General features: G+C 44.7%; 1 protein-coding gene across 3 annotated transcripts in view; it reads right to left on the reverse strand.

The window, feature by feature from the left end:
- ARMH3 (armadillo like helical domain containing 3) overlaps positions 1 to 19,430 on the reverse strand; it is a 748,421-nt gene that overhangs the window by 375,913 nt on the left and 353,078 nt on the right. The window lies entirely within an intron of this gene.

Genomic DNA, 19,430 nt, shown 5'->3' on the forward strand with positions numbered 1-19,430 from the left:
TTTGGGCAGCTTGTTGCCAATGTGCTCCAGTGCTGAAGAGGAATCTTGCTAGGTGACCTACCTCAAGACCTTGAGCAATGACAGCAGGTTTTATTGTCTTCTTTTCTTTTCTTCTCTGTTTCTTCATCTTCCCTCTTAAGGAACTGGATGAGGGTGAAAAATGCAACTTAGATGCTGACTTTGATTTCAGCAGTGACCTACATTAATGCTGGTCCCAGACACACGACAAATAGTTCAGAAATGGGCATCTGCACAAGAAAGAGTGTTTGAATCTTGTTTTTTTTGTGTGACAACATTCCTATGCGCTGCTCTTAAAAACATGGATAAAATGTCTGGCAACAACAATAAATAATGTGAAAAGTCACAGAGAGAAACTCTGGATCCTTGCCAAGAAGGGCAGAAAAAACATGCCTGCTGTCTATTTGGCAGGAAAGTGCTATATGGTTCTGGTGGCGTTACACCTTTGCCCCTTTCAGCACAGAACTGGAGTCAGCGCCACTTACTGGTACAAGAGAACTCTGAAAGGATTCCAGATCCCATCTAATTCCTCTGGAAATTCAAGAGGTGAGGAATATGCAGATAAAAGTATACATTAGAAACATGACGTCTGAAGTTCTAATGATTTGCTAAAAATCAAATTCATCTTCATTCTAGTGTGATTTTAACAAAGGAGCGGCTTAATCATGAATCTTTACACCGTGGCCTTCTTAAACATTTTTCAAGGGCAAGTTCCAGTTCAAATTTGGTAGACCACCAATGTTACAAAATGACTTTCTCACTCGTAACAATCACCTTTTGGGCTCCAGTAAAGAATATTTGTTTTTTTTAAAATGATTGGGGAATGATATTTAAGAGAATCAAGTCAAAACCAATTATATTTTCTGAGGGTATCCAATCATTGTTCTCAAGAAAAGTAGCAGACGAAAAGCCTATCATTGTACAAGTCTTTCCATGATTTACATTTCCAGGATTCATCAGATTGAAGGAGTTTCTGAAAAGCATTTTTTTCCTTAAATCCTGGCTTCATGCCCAAGGGCACTTCAAATCTCTAATCATTTGTGTTTTGCCACTGAAGCTTTAATTTGGATGTATTCAGATACAAATTAGTTTGCATGAAAACACATGCTTCAGAGACCCATCTCCTTCTAAACTATTTCCACTCTTCTGCCAAAAGTATTATATTCATTTCAACCTCAACTATGTCAACACATTTGACCTGTTCCTGCTTGATTTTGGGAAAGGAGTCGGCAGACCTCTGAACTTGGACTTTAGAGAATTATGAACCCATTCCAGCCACTTTACCAACCACACTCCAAAATAAACAGATAACAGTAATTGGGAGAAAATGTAAATAAGAAGCACTATAATGATGATAATCGTGCATATGGCCTTCCAGTCATGAGGAAGTCACTCCACATGTTAATGAGAGTTTGCCTAATTATGCACTTCCAGAAGAATTCTATTATTGTAATTCTTTTTACTCAAATTCTACCCGAAATTTTTAGGTGCTCTGTTTTTGCTGTCAACTTCTTCTGCTCTTTACTGATGAAGGCCTAAACCAAGAAACACATCTAGAGATAACAGCACTACCTGCAGACCGACAGCAACTTTGAAGTATGCGTACTGCATTAACCAGGATGCAATGGGGTGAACTGTGCTGGGATGAGATGTAGTGCGCTCTCTCCACCCCTTTGGTAGATTTCATTGTTAGATTTAAATCTCTAATAAAACGGAGCACTAGATCCCTATGCAATGGGGCTTCAATAACATATTTTGTACACATATCCTGGATAGGAGTAGATGTCAAAGGGGGGCGCTACAAATAATGCTCACAACCCATACCCTCAAAATTCAAATATAGAATGATACTTTATCCCCTCTGGAAGACCATGCTGTCCATAGCATGTTGGCAATCAAGTATTGGATCACTTTTTTAAATGGGATAACTGAACATAACTACTATTTCTGAATCTATAAATATGTTTACGGATGCTAATTTTCTAGAATAATTATGAAAAAAAAGTTTTTTAACGCATGGGGATGTGGCATTAAAAAGTTGGAAAAACACTACTGTAAAGATGTCACAGAGGAGAAGAGTGAGACCTGTTGTGGCAAGTGTCACAGCTTTTGTTTCAGACTTTGATTACAGCTAAAACATGTATTTCTGATGTGAAAACATAATCATGCATTCCTGTTGCTTTAACATTATTGTTCCCCTGCATATGTATAGCACAACGTACACTGTTACATTTTATAATCAAGTGTGGATGTTGTTTTTTGTTTATTAATCTGAAGAGCCCATCAACCTCAATATGCATGTTATGTTTCATGGCACTAGCAGGCTTAGAAGCTATTTTATTTTAGGAAGTACATTTGCACATTTCCTACATCTAAAGCATGGCCTTTTTTCCAATGCTGACAGCCAGGATGGATAAGTTACTTACCTGTAAATGCTAGTTCTCTTCCAGGGGTATCCTCATCAAAGTCATAAACATTGAATATTCCCGCCCTTGTGCGGGGACCCCGGAGCATATATCAAATATACACATATTATACATGTGTAATAAATAATCATGCAGACTATCATGTTAAAAACAGGCTAAAAATGCTTTATTTCTATGAAGTTTTTTTTTATTTTTTTATATTAAATACTACAATAGAGCATAAATATGTGCCCAAGCTCCTAAAACTAGGATTAGTGAAGTGAGCAGTAGCAAACTCTAGAGAGAAAATAGAAAAAACTGCATTGAAAAACACTGAAGCATTCTTAGCCAATAGGCTGCATGCAGGTTAACACAGGAGAACCATAAAAACTTTGGCACCGTGCCTTTAAGACCCTGAGCACCTCCAGTATCCCACCATGCCTCAGGGGTGAAGGAAAGGTGACAGTTGGTTCACAGTTAGGTCAGTTCTTTTTACGGTGACAATTTTCATAACTGATTCAAAACACAGTCTGTCCTGCACTTCTAGGAGACGTGCGTCCGGGGAGGAGGGTGGGTTGTTTATGACTTTGATGAGGATACCCCTGGAAGAGAACTAGGATTTACAGGTAAGTAACTTATCCTTCTCTTCCAGGGGATCCTCATCAATAGTCATAAACATTGAATAGATTAGCAAGCCCATCCCTAAACCCAGCGGACTGTCCGATAGAAGTGCAGGAATAGATAGGTATTACGCAAATAGATTTCTTAGAGAGGCCTGCCCCACTTGGGCATCCGCTCTTGCATCTGAGTCTAAACAATAATGTCTTGTAAACGTATGGACAGACTTCCATTTAGCAGCCTTACAAATCTCAGATATTGGAACATTGTTAAGGAGAGCAGCAGTAGCCGCTTTACCCCTTGTGGAATGCGCTTTAGGCCGCGCTAGCAATTGTCTATTGGCTAGCTGATAAGTATTAACAATGCAAGAAACTATCCATCTTGATATTGTACGTTTAGATGCTGCCTCTCCTGTCCTTAAATGACCATAGTTTACAAACAAACGGTTAGAGTGTCTAATCGACTTTGTCTTGTCCAGATAAAATTTTAGCACTCTTTTCAAGTCTAATGAGTGCAATGCTTTCTCTGCCGGAGTCTCCGGATTGGGAAAGAACGTCGGTAAAGTAATGGTCTGATTAATATGGAATTCTGACACCACCTTCGGAAGGAAAGATGGGTGAGTTCGTAGAACCACTCTATTGTCATGAAAAACCGTGTACGGTTCTTTTGCCGACAAGGCCTGGATTTCACTGACCCTCCTCGCTGAAGTAATGGCCACTAGAAAAGCCGCCTTCCACGTAAGGTGTTGTAAAGAGGCCTTATGGATAGGCTCGAAAGGAGGGCCCATAAGTTTTGCCAGGACTATGTTCAGTTCCCACGGAGGAGAAGGCCTCCGAATTGGCGGAAAAACTTTCTTCAAACCTTCTAAGAAATCCTTGACTACAGGTTTTGAAAAGAAGGATTCCTGAGAAGGCGATTTGCGATAGGCAGTAATAGCAGACAAATGTACCTTAATAGATGATACCTGCAGACCTGACTTCGCTAGATGAAGCAAATAGGATAGTATGACATCCTCCTGCGCCTGTATGGGATTATGACCTTGCTGACAGCACCATATGTAGAATCTCTTCCACTTAAAAGCGTAGGAACGCCGCGTGGAAGGTCGTTTGGACTCTTTCAAGATGCTCATGCACTCCTGTGAGAGCCCTAGGTGCCCATACTGCAGGAATTCAGGAGCCATGCTGTTAAGCTCAGAGAGGGTAGGTTGGGATGTAGAATCCTGCCCTCCATTCTGCTCAGAAGATCCGGTCTGCACGGCAGCCTCCTGTGAGGTTCTTCTGACAGGTTGAGGAGATCCGTGTACCAGAATTGTCGGGGCCATTGCGGCGCTATAAGAATCATTCTGGTCCTGGATCTGTAAAGTTTGCTGATCACTGCCGGAATGAGGGGAATCGGCGGAAAAGCGTAAAGAAATATCCCTGACCAGTCGATCAACAGGGCATTCCCTCGAGATCCCGGACGGTAGAACCTGGATGCCAAGTCTGGGCATTTCTTGTTTACTTCGTCTGCGAAGAGGTCCAGTTGGGGCCGACCCCATTGCACGAAGATGTATTCTGCGACTTCGCCGTGCAGGACCCAATCGTGAACGTCCTCCAGGTGTCTGCTTAGAAAGTCTGATTCCACGTTCTGCTGACCTGGCAGGTGAACTGCTGTAATTGACATTCGTCTGGCCAGGAGCCAATGCCATATCGCTTGGGACTCTCGCGATAGGGGTAGGGACCTCGTTCCCCCCTGTTTGTTCAAGTAATACATTGTGGTTGTATTGTCCGTCTGTATCAAGAGAGTTTTCCCCTGAATTAGCGGTATGAAAGACTTGAGAGCGAGATGGACCGCTCTGAGTTCTAGCAGATTGATGTGGTACTGCTTTTCCTTGTCTGACCACAGACCCTGCGCTTGAAAAGGACCCAGATGAGCCCCCCATCCCTGAAGAGATGCATCCGTTACTAGGGTGTCGGATGGAAGCACCTGGTGAAACGGAGCACCCACTGACAGGTGAGGTCTGTGCATCCACCATCTCAATGACTGAAGTGCTACCTCCGGTAGCCGCACCGTGTCCTCCCAGCGACCTGTTCTTTGGCTCCAGTTGGTCTCCAATGCCTCTTGGAGGGGTCTCATGTGGAGTCTGGCATTTGGGACAATAAAAATGCACGATGCCATGGAGCCTAGTAGTGATGTCACCTGACGTGCCGTAGGTGCACTGGTTCTCAACAAGTCCTGGCACTTCTTGTTTATTGAGGATAGTCGTTCCTCCGAAGGATACACTTTTTGTATTTCTGTGTTTATGATAGCTCCTAGGTAGTGAAGATTCTGCATTGGAGTCAATGTTGACTTCTGGTAATTGACCTGAAGACCTAGGGCTTCGCAAACTCTTAGTACAATGTCCCGATGGCTTCTCGCCTGCTCCGGAGAAGAAGCCTTTAGTAGCCAGTCGTCTAGGTATGGATATATGTATATCCTTTGTCTTCGGAGATGCGCCGCCACCACTGCCATACATTTCGAGAAAACTCTTGGGGCAGATTTCAGGCCAAAGGGTAGAACTCTGAACTGGTAATGCTGTAACGCTACTCGGAAGCGCAGGAATTTCCGATGCTTTGGAGCTATTGGGATGTGAAAGTACGCATCCTGCAGGTCGATGGAGCACATCCAGTCTCCCTGATGCAGTTGAGGGAAAATCTGGTGAAGCGCTAGCATTCTGAACCTCTGCTTCCTTATGTAATTGTTCAGCAGCCGCAGATCCAGAATTGGCCTGAAAACGCCCTCTCGACCCTTCTTTGCCACTAGAAAGTAACGGGAGTAGACCCCCTGTCCTCTTTGTGCAGGTGGAACCTTTTCTATGGCGTTCTTTCTCAGGAGGGCGAGAGCCTCCTTGCGTAGCAAGCTGAGGTGAGATGGATTGTCTCTGGTTGGTGGCAAGCGTGGTGGAGGCTGTTTGAAAAGAAGAGAATAGCCATGTTCGACAATATTGAGCACCCATTTGTCTCTTGTGATAGAGTGCCACTCGTGAAGATAAGCCGTAATACTTCCCCTCACCGGAGGGGTGTACAGTGTCGAGGGAAGCAAGATTTCATTGCTTGGTGGGTGCTTTCGGAGTGGACTGTTGAGGTCTGCTTGACCCTCGCTCCCTTGTGTTTCTTCGTTGAAAGAGAGGGCGTCCCTGTCGCTGTTGTGACCTTTGCGACCAATGAGGGGTTTGAACCCTCTGCTGGAAAGGGCGCCTATCATACGGCCTGTACCTCCGCCTGAAATCTTTCTTTCTTTCGAGGCCCACCGCCTTCAAGGTATCCACCTCGGTCTTCATGCGGGCCATCTCTTCGTCTGCATGGGCACCGAATAGAGAGCTCCCGGCAAATGGGAGATTCAGGATGCGTTGCTGTGCTTCCTGTTTCAAGCCTGTGAGCCTCAGCCAGGAAGATCTCCTCGCACAGATACCAAGTGCATACCCATGAGCAGCCAAATCCGCCCCATCCGCTGCCGCGCTGATAACCTGGTTGGATACCAGGCATCCTTCTTGTAGTATCTCCTGGAAATCTTGCCTGTCTTCTCTGGGCAATTTTTCCGTAAATCTACTGAGGGAATCCCACAGAGAACGATAGTACCTGCCCAGGAGCACAGACGCACTGGAGACCTTCATTGCTGAAGCCGCCGTCCCGCATATCTTTCTCCCTAGAGAGTCTAAATGCCTGCTCTCTTTATCCGGGGGTACCGTGGATGAAGAAGCCACGAGTGGGTCTTTCGGGCGGCAGCTATGATCACCGAGTCCGTTGGCGGATCTTTTCTAAGGAATAAAGGGTCTTGTTCTGGAGCCTTGTATTTCTTGAGAATCCTAGCCGGTGCAGACTTAAGCGAGGCTGGGGCCAGAAAAGTGTCCATAGTTGGCTGCAGCAAGCCAGGCACCAGAGGCAGCAACTTTTTCGACGCTGATCTCTGTTGTAGAGTCTCAAAGATAATCGATGAGGAGGTAGATGGTTCTGGAACCTCAATGTTGAGTTTCTGCGCTCCTCTTAGCAACACCTCGTTGAATGTGGTAATATCATCCACCGGTGAGACTCTAGCAGGTGGTGAATCTGTAAGGGTGGGTGAGTAACGCCCGACAGAAGAACCTGATGAAGACCAAGAGGGTGATCTTCTTCTTGACCGCGACCTGGATCTCCGTTGAGAGCGAGATCTGCTGCGAGATGCTGTAGCAGAGCGTCTAGGCCTCGCGGTCGGTTGGCTAGGAGCTGAACGAGCCCGTTCTGCCCTGGCTGTCGGTGATGGCGTTCTTGGCAGGGAGGCAGTAGGTGAATACATTCGCGAATACTGCGAATCTGGGGATGCCGCTGGTCTGTTGAGGCTCTCCAGCCATCTCGGAGATAGATTGATGGGCGAGACATGCCCAGATGATGCCGCTCTAGACCGAGAAGAGCCGCTCGGTATGGAGACCACTGGAGATGGAGCCTTGTCTGGGGTGGGGCGATGTTCTGCTCCCTGTGGGACAGGTAAAACCTGCATCGACGTCGATGGCTGTTTCGACATCGAGGGGTGCCCAGCCGTTTGTTCCTGTCTCGCCGTTGAGTGCCTCGACGTTGAATGTCTTGACGTCGAACGACGTTCCTTGGACCTCGACCTGCTCGCCGTCGTGTGCCTCGACGTGGAGCGATGGGAGGTTGACGGCGGATGTTTCTCGTGCCGTCGTGGTGATGACGACGCCGTGTGTCCTGACGTCGGGGGGCGCACAGCCTTTGGCGGCGACCGGGCACGCCGGCGATGGCTCGACGTCGATCGGCGGGCTGCCGTCGACGGAGACCTGCCCCTGCTCTGATGTCCCTTCGACGCCGTTCCCTTAGACGTCGGGTGTGTCGCCGTCGACGGCGATCTATGCCGGTGAGACGGTGGTAGCGACGACGTCGACGGTGAACAAACAGGTATTTTCCTACCTGTCGACGTCGACCGGGCCATTCTCTCCTGAGAATGGCCTTCTGGATGTCTGGGAAGTGAGGAGGACTATGTTCTTTTCCTCTCCTGAAGCCCATGAAGCCGGATCTTCTCTCTGTCTTTCAGAGTCCTCCTAGACATGTTCTTGCAGTACTTACAAGTGTCAGGGCAGTGACTCTGAGGCAGGCACACTATGCACAGAGAGTGGGGATCTGACTGGGCCTTCTTCTTCCCACAAGCAGGGCATTTGACAAAAAGAGAAGGCATTTTTCTGTCAGAAAAAACCTTCCTAGCTCAGAAAAAGATGTTATTTGTCGAGTGAAAAATGAAAAACGCTTTTTTAAATAATTTTTCTGAGAAAAAACTCAGAAAAACTGAGAGCTCAATGCTCCAGGATCCTCTCAGAAGAAGCCGGAAAAAAGAACTGACCTAACTGTGAACCAACTGTCACCTTTCCTTCACCCCTGAGGCATGGTGGGATACTGGAGGTGCTCAGGGTCTTAAAGGCACGGTGCCAAAGTTTTTATGGTTCTCCTGTGTTAACCTGCATGCAGCCTATTGGCTAAGAATGCTTCAGTGTTTTTCAATGCAGTTTTTTCTATTTTCTCTCTAGAGTTTGCTACTGCTCACTTCACTAATCCTAGTTTTAGGAGCTTGGGCACATATTTATGCTCTATTGTAGTATTTAATATAAAAAATAAAATAAAAAAAACTTCATAGAAATAAAGCATTTTTAGCCTGTTTTTAACATGATAGTCTGCATGATTATTTATTACACATGTATAATATGTGTATATTTGATATATGCTCCGGGGTCCCCGCACAAGGGCGGGAATATTCAATGTTTATGACTATTGATGAGGATCCCCTGGAAGAGAACATGACAATACCAAATAAGTTAATTCAGCAGCGTGTTCATGTATTTGTATCTTAGTTTGAAGGATGTTTTGCATTTTTATCATGCCACCTACTTATTAGATACATTTTTCTGAAGTAACTTGTTTCTGTCACTTGTCTATACTCCAAACACGTATACATGGAGAAAAGCGTATAAAAAACTGTCTAAAATTGCATGCATTGTAGCATTGCACGCTCCAACTGACCTTTTGGGCTTGATCTCTAGTCACTTAAAATCACCCCTAACTGTGCTGCTTGCTATTTTTGCATTAAACACATTAGACTTTTGGGCTTCCTGGCACATTTCACTTTAGCAGATGGTACATTGTAAGCAGGAAATCGACTTTGTAGACAGAAGACAGGAGAGCGCTGGGTGGGACGCCACATGACAACCCAAAACACCAGATTTCTCCAGGGGGGCTAGGGTGAAACACAGAAGCACAACTGAATCAAAATCTAAGGCTAAATGCACTTTCTGTATATTTGCTTCCTTTCTTTGCCCGGCTTGCACTACTATATAGTTGTCAATGTATAGTTAAAAAGGGTGCACACAAGTGTTGACCAGGCAGAAGACGACAGGGAAAATAAGTTGGTTGAGTAGGAAGAGTTGGGAGGAGTCAGTGCTTAATTTGTGCTTGTTGTTTCCGGTGCTGAGCACCTACACTTATTTTTGAGGGCTGGGGCTTATTTTTCTGCCTCAAGCATTTGCTGTGAGCAAAAGACACATATGGGAAAGACGGAGAAAGGGAAAAACGAAAAAGCATCACAAAGGGAGAAAGTAGAAAGCTGCAATAGTGAGTTGAAGGGGCAGGGAGTGGCTGTAAATGGATTGAAGAGGCCCGAGACGGCTTCAGGATTGCAGCGTCTAAGTATTCCGTGTTCCCACATTTAATTACAGCAACCGCGGTTTAAGAGGAGGGCTTTGAGCACCAGCATGTTTTTATTTACAAATTAAGCACTGGGAGGAGTGTAGTGAAGAGAAGAAAGTGTATGAGTGTGAATCCATAGTTTAGAGCAGAAGAGCTTTAGAAGCAGTACATGGTCAGGAAAGATAAGCAGGAGCGGGAAGGCCCGGAGTACAGACCCTTGAAGGATGGACACGTGTGAGAGAGAGACCTCTGACCCGGCTGCCGGGGTACCTTCACAAACCTCATCATTGTTCACTGGCAGTAAAAAAAAAAAAAAAAAAAATAGCAGAATACAAGACAGCTTACCTTTTCTCAGCCTCCACAATATCCATTGTATGTTAGGAAACGCTGTCCTATTTTCCGTTTCCTTCCCAACCTCCCTGCACAGTATGAGCTGCGGGCACAAGGCAGCAGATTCCTTTCTTGCTACCCATGTGTGAGTGAACAATAAGAAGTAGGAATTGTTGTGGGGGTGGGGCTGACAAATCTAGACGTAGCAAACCCCCAGAGAAAGGGGCTCCTGCTCATAATATGTACCACCAAACAGTAGAGGTGTGTGAAAGTATTTATGAGAGGGAGTAGAATTCATTATTGAGGATGGGGTAAAGTCCTTTCCTAAATAAAGAAAGACTAGCTAACTTGGAGCAAAACAAACTAAAGGATTCCAAAAATAAAACTGATGCACAGCAACAGACTCTTGTCTTCCAATGGCATGAGAAAAGGCACACAAGTGTAAGCATCAATCGCAAGTCTAAGACATGAGGAATAACCAAGAAAAACTAGAGTTCCAAATTAGTCACCTTAGGAACAGACCTATGGCTGGTGCTCGTACTATCCCACATCCTTCATATCTATTCCCCCAGATCACCGAACCACATGAAAAGGAGAAAGACAGCGAGGACATGAGGGTGGAGGGTCTGCTTGATATGCTTCCAATGCCAGCTCCTGGGGCTGAGGGTGCAGCTCTTGTTGCACCTGCAAACAGAGCAGCACCTGCAGGACTGGTGGCGACTGGAGCACAAGGTAGTAAAAAGCAAACAAGAGCTGCAATACGATCGACAGACAGTAAAGCGCCTGATACAGTGATGTGAATAAAAGAGATGAGGCTGGCTCCACTACCATGGATCGGTCTAGGGAGTATTTCCAATCTCTTCCAGTGCGTGGAGACCGTCTGAATGAAGCCCACTATTATCTTAGGTTTGAGGAAAACCGCAGAACGGCTGTCTGTAAGACTGTCCTCTTCTGCTTTTCTTTCCTGTGGGGCTACTCCACCGCCAGAGGTAGATTTATACTGCACATCCTTTAGACACCCTCTGCCAAATATCAGAGAAAACTCAGTGTGTCTGAATTACACAGACCAAACTGGGCGAATGTGAATCAGTTATTGAGAATGGTGGAATCTAGCTAAGTGGGAGAAAGAGAGCTGGAGAAATGGTTGAGCCGATGGTTGCCCTGCCAATGAGAGCTAAGTGTAACAAAGGATACGTTGTTGAATGTAATTGCAGATGAGCCTCTGGTGCAAAATGATTGGATTAAGATCCTGAACTACGAACAAAATAATGGTAGAGTACCAGCCGATTATTTGGTCAGACTTAAGGATGAGTGAAAGATACTCAGATACACCTCGTCTGACAGAGGTGGCTCAGGAATCCGTAAGTGTTGCTTTTGTACAGGAATTGTTATTGCAAGTCAGTTAAAGCTCATCTGTATCAGATGGCAGAGTAAGAGGCATGGCAGAGTTGGTGATGCTAGCTCACCATTCCACAGTTTTGCAAGAGAGAACTTGATGCTGCTGAAATTGCAGAATATGTGGCGAACAGTCAAGTATGTAGGATGGGGAGCCCCTTAAAATGAGGAACAAAATCGAGAAGGAAGGAATGGAGGGAAAAGAGGGAGAGGCAATAGAAGGTGCAGGAGACAGACTCTGAGAGCAGGAGGATTAGGTTTTGCTTGTGAGCAGCACTGGAAACTCAACAGTCCCAACATTGTGTCCATTGCACCAGTTCTCTTAAAGATCAGACTAGGTTTCATCAGATTACTCAAAACTCTTAACCTTCTGTGCCAATCACACAGGTGCTAATCAATCAACACTAAAAACTTCTGAATTCTCCACCTTACCTCTCTCAGGCATGTCCATAGACCATTCAGTGTTTAAAAAAAAAAGAGTTTCTGATACGTGTCCACCTCACGGGGTTCATCAGCGTTAAACATTCCTTTTTGCGTTGCTCATCAGCCCCAGCTAATCTGCTAGGCAGAGTTATTCAATGCAAATTAAACTGTACTGTATTTTGTACTCCAGTAGGTGTGTTCTAAAATATACCACATGAACCACTAGAACAAGGAAATGAAGATCTCACAATATTGTGTGAGAACACAAGTTGCTAAACTGATGCACATAAAAATGCCATGTCTCCCAGCTAAATTGCTTTCATATGTACCATCCAAACTGTGGTCAACAATATTGGGTTCTCATTGTCAATGGAATGAGTGAAGGTGAAGTTGGATCCTCAGAAGAACCCACCTAGAATGCCCCAGTAACTGCTGGAACCCAAGGTGGAGAAAAAGATATGTCTTGTAATAGAAGATTTGATTAAACAAGGAGTTTTAAAGCCTATTGTCAGTACATTTAATACCTTGCTTCTCCCAATACACACTGCGGATAAGACCATTGTGTACAAGTTTGTTCTTGACCTTATGGTCATTAATGGACAAGTTACTTACCTTCGGTAACGCCTTATCTGGTAGACAGTATATCTACGCGGAACCGATCGACAGCACCTGACGGTGCGCAGGGGTGCTGTTGACGAAAACCTTCTGGATTCAGTCTGACGCCTGGGAAGAATTCAAAGGTAAGGTATCTGCAGCTACCAGTCTCTATCACATAATGTAGTTAGCTTACGCCTATGTACGGTCCATAACCCTGCTACCACCCCGTTTTGCATCCCTGCAAAAGCCAATTGTTTCCTGTGGTTGATCACTGTTCTCCTATCTCTTTTCAAACACATTTCGAGTAACTCAGATTTCAAGGACATGGTTTTTTAAAATAATTTTCGGAGTCTCCTTCAATCTTTTTCCAAGCCTTAAAAAATGGTCTGGTCACGTTGATTTCCCTCTGAGTTTCTGTGCAGGGCTGGGTATTGCAGACAGCTGAACTTGGACTAAGCTGTAATGTCAGAAAAAGGCACCTCTGTACCCATACAGTGGTCTAGTGAGGCTGCAATGTGCACCTGTGAAAATTAAACAAGCACTGGTTTCTGAAGCTGCTTTAGGACTTCCTTATTACGCCAAAACGTTCACTTAGTATTGTCACAAATGTAATAGATTTGTAAATGGAGTATTGGCACAGAGTCATAGGGATCAGAAACACCCCAAAACCTATTATTCTTCAATCCTGGACACAACTGAAGCAGGGTTCCCACAATGTTCATGGTATATGGCAGCTACCACTAATGTTGTTGAAGCATCTGTAAATACTGTGTTAGGTTATGTTTTAACTGTTGCTGTGCCTCACTCTGCGGTCGCAGAGACATTTAAAGCCACAGGCAAAGTGGGGAACTGACCTAGATTGCCACCTGCCAAAGGTACCCTTAAGAGAGAGTGACCTTTCTATGTAGCTCACTTCTGTGTATTTGCCCGTAGTAACCTTTAATGTATAATTCAATATTGGTAGGCAACATAGGGCTTGAATTAGCAAAAATGGGTAATAAAATTTAAAGCTGTTTCAAGCAGAGGCCCCCAAAATATTTTTTACCAGGGGACCACAACATACTTAACCTGACTGTGTGTGGTTGTGCTTCTCCTCACTATAAACACCCAGCTCCCTCTCTGCAGCCCAGATGTCCCGGTATGAAATTCTACTGTTGCCTGCTTCTCATTGGATCATGACACTTTGCCCAGCCCTAAACCTTGCAGTTTTAATGCTGACCAGTGAGGAAGTGGGACCCCCATGATTGCAGTCTTGCCACTGCCAATGGAACAAATCCCTGTGTTGATATAACTAATGGACCCATTATTTACAGTGAGTCTATGTATTATGGGGTTGGATCAGTCTCACAAATAATGATGGTGTCCTAATTGTTGGTTATGCTCTATGTACTTGGTAGGTATCAAACTGTTGAAAGTTGTGGATTTCCAGATGTGAGCTGTGCTTAAGTTGCAGAGTTTATTGCTCTCACGAGAGCCTTTACTTTAGCCAAGGAAATATTTATGACTGTGTACACCTACTCAATGTATGCGTTTGGAGTATTTGAGCTCCTATAAAAGTAAGGGGACTCGTAACATTACCCAGAACCCCTATTAAGAATGGACAGTATGTTAAAAATGTTTTAAATGTTGTACAGTTACCAAAGGAAGTGATGGTGGCCGAGTGTGCCGTGAACCAGCATCCTCACAATGATGTCTAAAGCAGTAACACCCCAGTTGATTCAGCTGTTAAATTTTGCTTTGTCTAAAACAGCTGTTGTTGCTATGTAAGTTATGAGAGCTGACTTGTTTCTTGTACCAACACTAAACGTTTGTCTCAATTGCAGTATCAAGCCTCAGAAAGTGAAAAACTGTCTTGGATCATGCCGCAATGCCCCAAGGCACTATGGAGAGATTGCATTGGGCATGAGTTGGCACTGAAATTTCTACTCCCTAAGCTCACCAGTTTGTATCACGGTGCAGCCCATGCTGGTGATATGTACCACAACAAACTGTTCTTTGGCACCCATCTTTTCTTTCATAGCCCAGAATTACTACCAATTCTATGGCATCTGCCTGCCACACAATGCCGCAAAGGGTATTAATACCAAATCCACTGCTCACCCTCCTCCTTTGGGCCCCTTTGTGTACCTTGAGATGTATTTTATCCACATGCCAAAGTGTGCTAACTACTCAATATGCCTTAGTTATTGTGTGTATGTTTTCAGGATGGTTGAAGGCATACCCCTGTGCTCTTGCCAATACCATCACAGTAGCTAAGCGGTTACTCAGATTTTCTCTCTCTGTACTATAATGGATTGGAAGTGACCGGGAACACATTTTATTGTCAGCAGTAGTGCAGGAAATTTGCAAGGTTCTATGAATAAGCCAAGATTTCCACAGTGGATACCTTCAAAAATCACTGGGTGAATTACGAAAAAAATGGTACCCTCTAGAATAAGAGAGCTAAGATAAGGTCAGATACTCAACTGAAATGGTCTGATGCACTGTCACTAGCACTATGGTCCCTCAGAACAATTCCTTCACAGAAAACAAAATAGAGCCCACATGAAACAGTCATGGCCTGACTCATGATGCTACCCTCAAATCCCCCAGTCTCAGCTGCTAAGTTTGAGTTACAGCTAAAGGATAGTCTTGCAGTATTGCATAAAGCTTATACAAAGGCTCTACAGTTTCCATTCTCCGATTCAAGCAACATTACCTGAGTTTCAGACAGAGACCTGCTACTCACTTCAGCCTGGTGAGGGGTTGTACATATGAATAAACCAGAGGAAGGCCACACTGCAGTCCCACTGGCGGAGACTATCACATTCTACTCAGGACAAACACAGCTGTTAGATGTTTCGGTCTAGTGACATGGACTCATCTCACTGCAAGCAAGTTGCCACCACAGACAACAGTGTTCCTGTTTCTGCTTCTCGACCTGTGCTCAGCCTCACCTGCCGGAACAACTTCTGCTGCTATCCTGCCGTCTGCAGGTGGGACAGGTCATCCCTGTCCACCTTCTTTGCAGGCTCCACAACCACCATGCAATGCTTCCACTGCCCCATCTCAGCATTATCACCGTCATCACCCACTCCCGGACGCCAGATCTCTTTGTGGGTTTAGCCTGTTGCCTCCGATGCTCCCTTAAGCATCTGGTTGGTGGTGGGGTGCATCATCACTGTGGAATGGGGAATCATTTCAAAGCCTAATGGTACTGGACCAGTCCTTGCACAATGCACTGCTGTGCATCTGGCAGCAGCTCCCACATGCTTTTGCTGGAAAAAGTACTGACAAACAACACATCTTTCTTCTTGCTAGATTTACACGCATCTGCCTGTTGATGTGGGGAGTAGTATCCCTTTGACTGGTGTGCTTGTCAGCTATACTGACTGATTGTCAGTGTGTGCCGGAGTTCTCTCTCACTTCCTATCATTACCTTGAAAGTGCAACAGTTTTTTCAACTAGAACATACCAGATGCAACTCATTTTAAACAGACTGAACCAGTATTTATCCGTGAGCATCGTAAAGCAGACATCTCAATTGTTTTGGCTGGAAATAGCAGATGAGACCTTGTAGATAACATTTGTTTCAAACCACCCCCTTGTGTATTCAGACCTACCCGTAGTCTGTTGCTTCAAACCCCATCAGCTCAGGTACTATGCATATTTCATTTGTGGATCCAGAGCCAGTCCATTAGACTGAGACTTGTTATCCAGGATATATAATTCCTGTTATGAGGATCCTCCTTCACAGCAAAGGGGTTATTGAGCTGCCTCAACTACTACTAAATTGTTTTCTGCATTAATTTCAATGTATGGGTTAATTGTTGCTCTAGAGCAAGTGAGACAAGATTGCTGCCTTCATTGCATTCGCTTTAGGATTAGTGGTAGGTCAACTGGATGCTCATGGAAAGATGCTGGTTCAGAATAGGAATGCATTAAATTAAATTTTTAACAGAAAACAATAGGGGAGTGCGGTTGTGGGTACTGAATGTTGCACTGATCTCACAAACATCTCATTCAGCATATACAAGCAATCGACCACATTAAGGCCAGAGCTAAGAAACTAAACTAGTTACAGAATGGGCTTGATTTTCACCTCAGTGACATCTGGACATGGCTTCGTGGAATACTTGGGCAATGGGGAATTCATATATTTGAAATAACCATTGGAATCATTTTAATTGTGTTGTCCTATGTATACCAAAAACAACATGCCTAATTCTGCTTGCTTGCGTAAATAAAGCACTGCCAATAACTTTCCAATTTATATTTTTGAGGACAATGAGAACAGTAATAACAAAGATGTATAAGTGTGGTTTTGAGATTATTTGCAATTGAATTATAGTTAAGAAATTTTGCCTCACAATAAAAAGGCGTTAGTTCTGAAAACATGGTTGTGTATTACTTATGCTTTAACGCTACTGTTCCCCTACATATGTATACCAAAATGTACACTGACGTATTTTATAATCAAATGTCAATTTATTTTTATTAATTTTAAGTGCCCATAATCTTCAACGTGCATGCCAAGTTTTATGTCTCTAATACGGCTATTAGCCATTGTATTTATGGTAGTACCTTTTCCCATTTCCAGCATCTTGTAGAGAAGCCTAGCCTTATTCAATGTTGGCAACCAACAGTGTGATTTAGTAAAGAAATTAATTTAGCAGTGTGTTCATGCATTTGTAGCTTAGTTTAAAGGACGTCTTGCATTTCTCTCCATGAGAATATCCTGCTACCTGTCTATTAGATAAGCTTTCCTGAAATAACATATTTCTGTTTCGTATTTATGGTCCATAGACTTTTATACAGTGAAAAGTGTATAAAATGCGGTTCAAAAGTGCATGAATTTTAGCATTGTATGCTCCAGTTGACCTTTTTTGGGCAACAGCGCTGATCAGTGGAAATGGCAATTGTATCCTGATTATCTGGGCACTAATTGCTATTTTTGTATTAAACACATGAGACTTTTGGGCTTCCCAACATGCTGTGTTTTATTTTATCACTGATTATAATCATTGAGGATAAAAAGCAACATTGCAAGTTTGAAAGGTGCCGACAATGGCCACCAGTCATCTTCTGTAAACATGTGGCCACCAATGAGCTCTCCTGATTCTGATGTAATAAGTCCACTTGAAGAAAAGCTATCTTTAAGAAACATTCTGTAGTGTAGATCAATAAGCTATCTCCTTTCAGATGACCTTTCTTTCTTATCAACTACTTTTAGCGGCGCTATAAATCTATGCAATTAACCTTTGTAGGAAGTTGGGATCTGGTTCCAGTAGCCCTCCACATTTTGCCCGGTGTTTAGATGCAACTTCGCCTGAAGTGCACTGGGTTCCTGCTAACCAGGTCCCCAGTGCCAGTTTTTCTTCCCTAAAACAAAGGCACCTGGTCACTTGATCCCCAAGTGACCAGGCCCTTCAGCACCGCATAAGCCAATAGTAAATGGTACACCTGGTACGTATGGCATGGGTACTGGGTACCACTCTAAGGGACCTACACCAACCTTATGCAGACTGCCATTGCAGATTGCGAGACAAGGTGCTCTCAAAATTGAAAACACAACATGGCACACAGCCTGTGTGCAATGTCCCCTAACACTGCATGCAACATATGTAAGTCACCTCACTAGCAGACCTTACAGTCCTAAGGCAGGGTGCATTATATTACATGTGAGGGCATATGCATGAGCAGATAGGCCCCTTCTATGCCTCTGTCGATTCTCAGACATAGTAAGAGCACAGGGAAGCCACTTTAAATGCATAAGTTGGTCAATGGTCATCACGAGTTCCCCAGCTACATGATGGCTACTCTAAACCCTGGGATGTTTGTTATCAAACATCTCAAAATAATAAACCCTCACTGATTCCAGTGATGGATTTATTATGAAATGCACACAAAGGGCACCGTAGAGGTGCCCCCTGAATACCTACCAGCTACTGGTGTGTTGACTGACTGGTCTTGACCATTTCAGACACCACAGACACGTTTCTGGTCCCCCATATTGAGAGCCAGTGCTCTTGAAGCCCAGAGACAAAATGCCTACATGGGGCAGAGGGGTTAGGGTTAGGCCCACTTCCAGCAGAAGTGGTCATTAAGAAGGGTGTAGTCACTCAGAAGGTGATCAGCCCATTGGCTACAACCTGGCACTCCCTGTAACACCCATAAATTGAGTATGTAGGTGGCACCCCTGAACTCTAGAACTCAGATTCCTGACGACCTAAGAAGAACTGGATGCTACGGAGTTGCATCGGCAGAGAGGACTGCACACACCAATTGATATGGCCGCAGTCCTACGGGCCTGTCTGCAGCCCTCAATGATCCTGCGCCAAAAGACAACCCATCCTGCAGCCCAGCGACCTCCAAAGCTTTGGGAAGACTGCCTGCCTCAAGAAGAAACCAATATTAAAAGGAAAGAACTCTGCACTGGGGAGCCACAAAACCACCTCCAGACGCACCTCTGCACCCAATGCCCACAGTCTGCGTCCAAGTGGCCCACCCTCCTGCGAAGGTTCCTCAGCAATTCTGAGTCCGAGTCCACTGTAGGCTGACCCCTGCTGGACTCTGCCGCAAAGCCTGCAAACTCAAATCAAAGACTCTCCCGGACCACGACCTGCCCAATAAGCTGATCCCGATGTCAAAGGACACCCCTGCACTGGGAGCCCCTCTGGGTCTTGGGGAGCTGGACCGTCAGTGTCCCTAAGTCCCCTAGCATTAGAACTTACCTGTGCCTCTGTGTGTTTTCCTTGTTCAGCCTCTTGGCCAGAGCCTTTTTCTAAAATTGATCTCCCCCACTGATTTACATTGGGTGCCGATGCTGTGTTGGCACTCTGCACCCAGCTGCCCCTGTGCCACTTAGGGTGTACGTTTGGTGCTGCCTTGTGCCCCCTCAGCCCGTGCTTTCCTCAACCCGAGGTAATCGACCACAAACCCCACTTTACTCAACTGTGAGCAGCACATCTTCGGTTACCCCCGT

Source organism: Pleurodeles waltl, chromosome 6, assembly GCF_031143425.1.
Source record: "Pleurodeles waltl isolate 20211129_DDA chromosome 6, aPleWal1.hap1.20221129, whole genome shotgun sequence".
In the NCBI taxonomy this organism is placed as follows: domain Eukaryota; kingdom Metazoa; phylum Chordata; class Amphibia; order Caudata; family Salamandridae; genus Pleurodeles; species Pleurodeles waltl.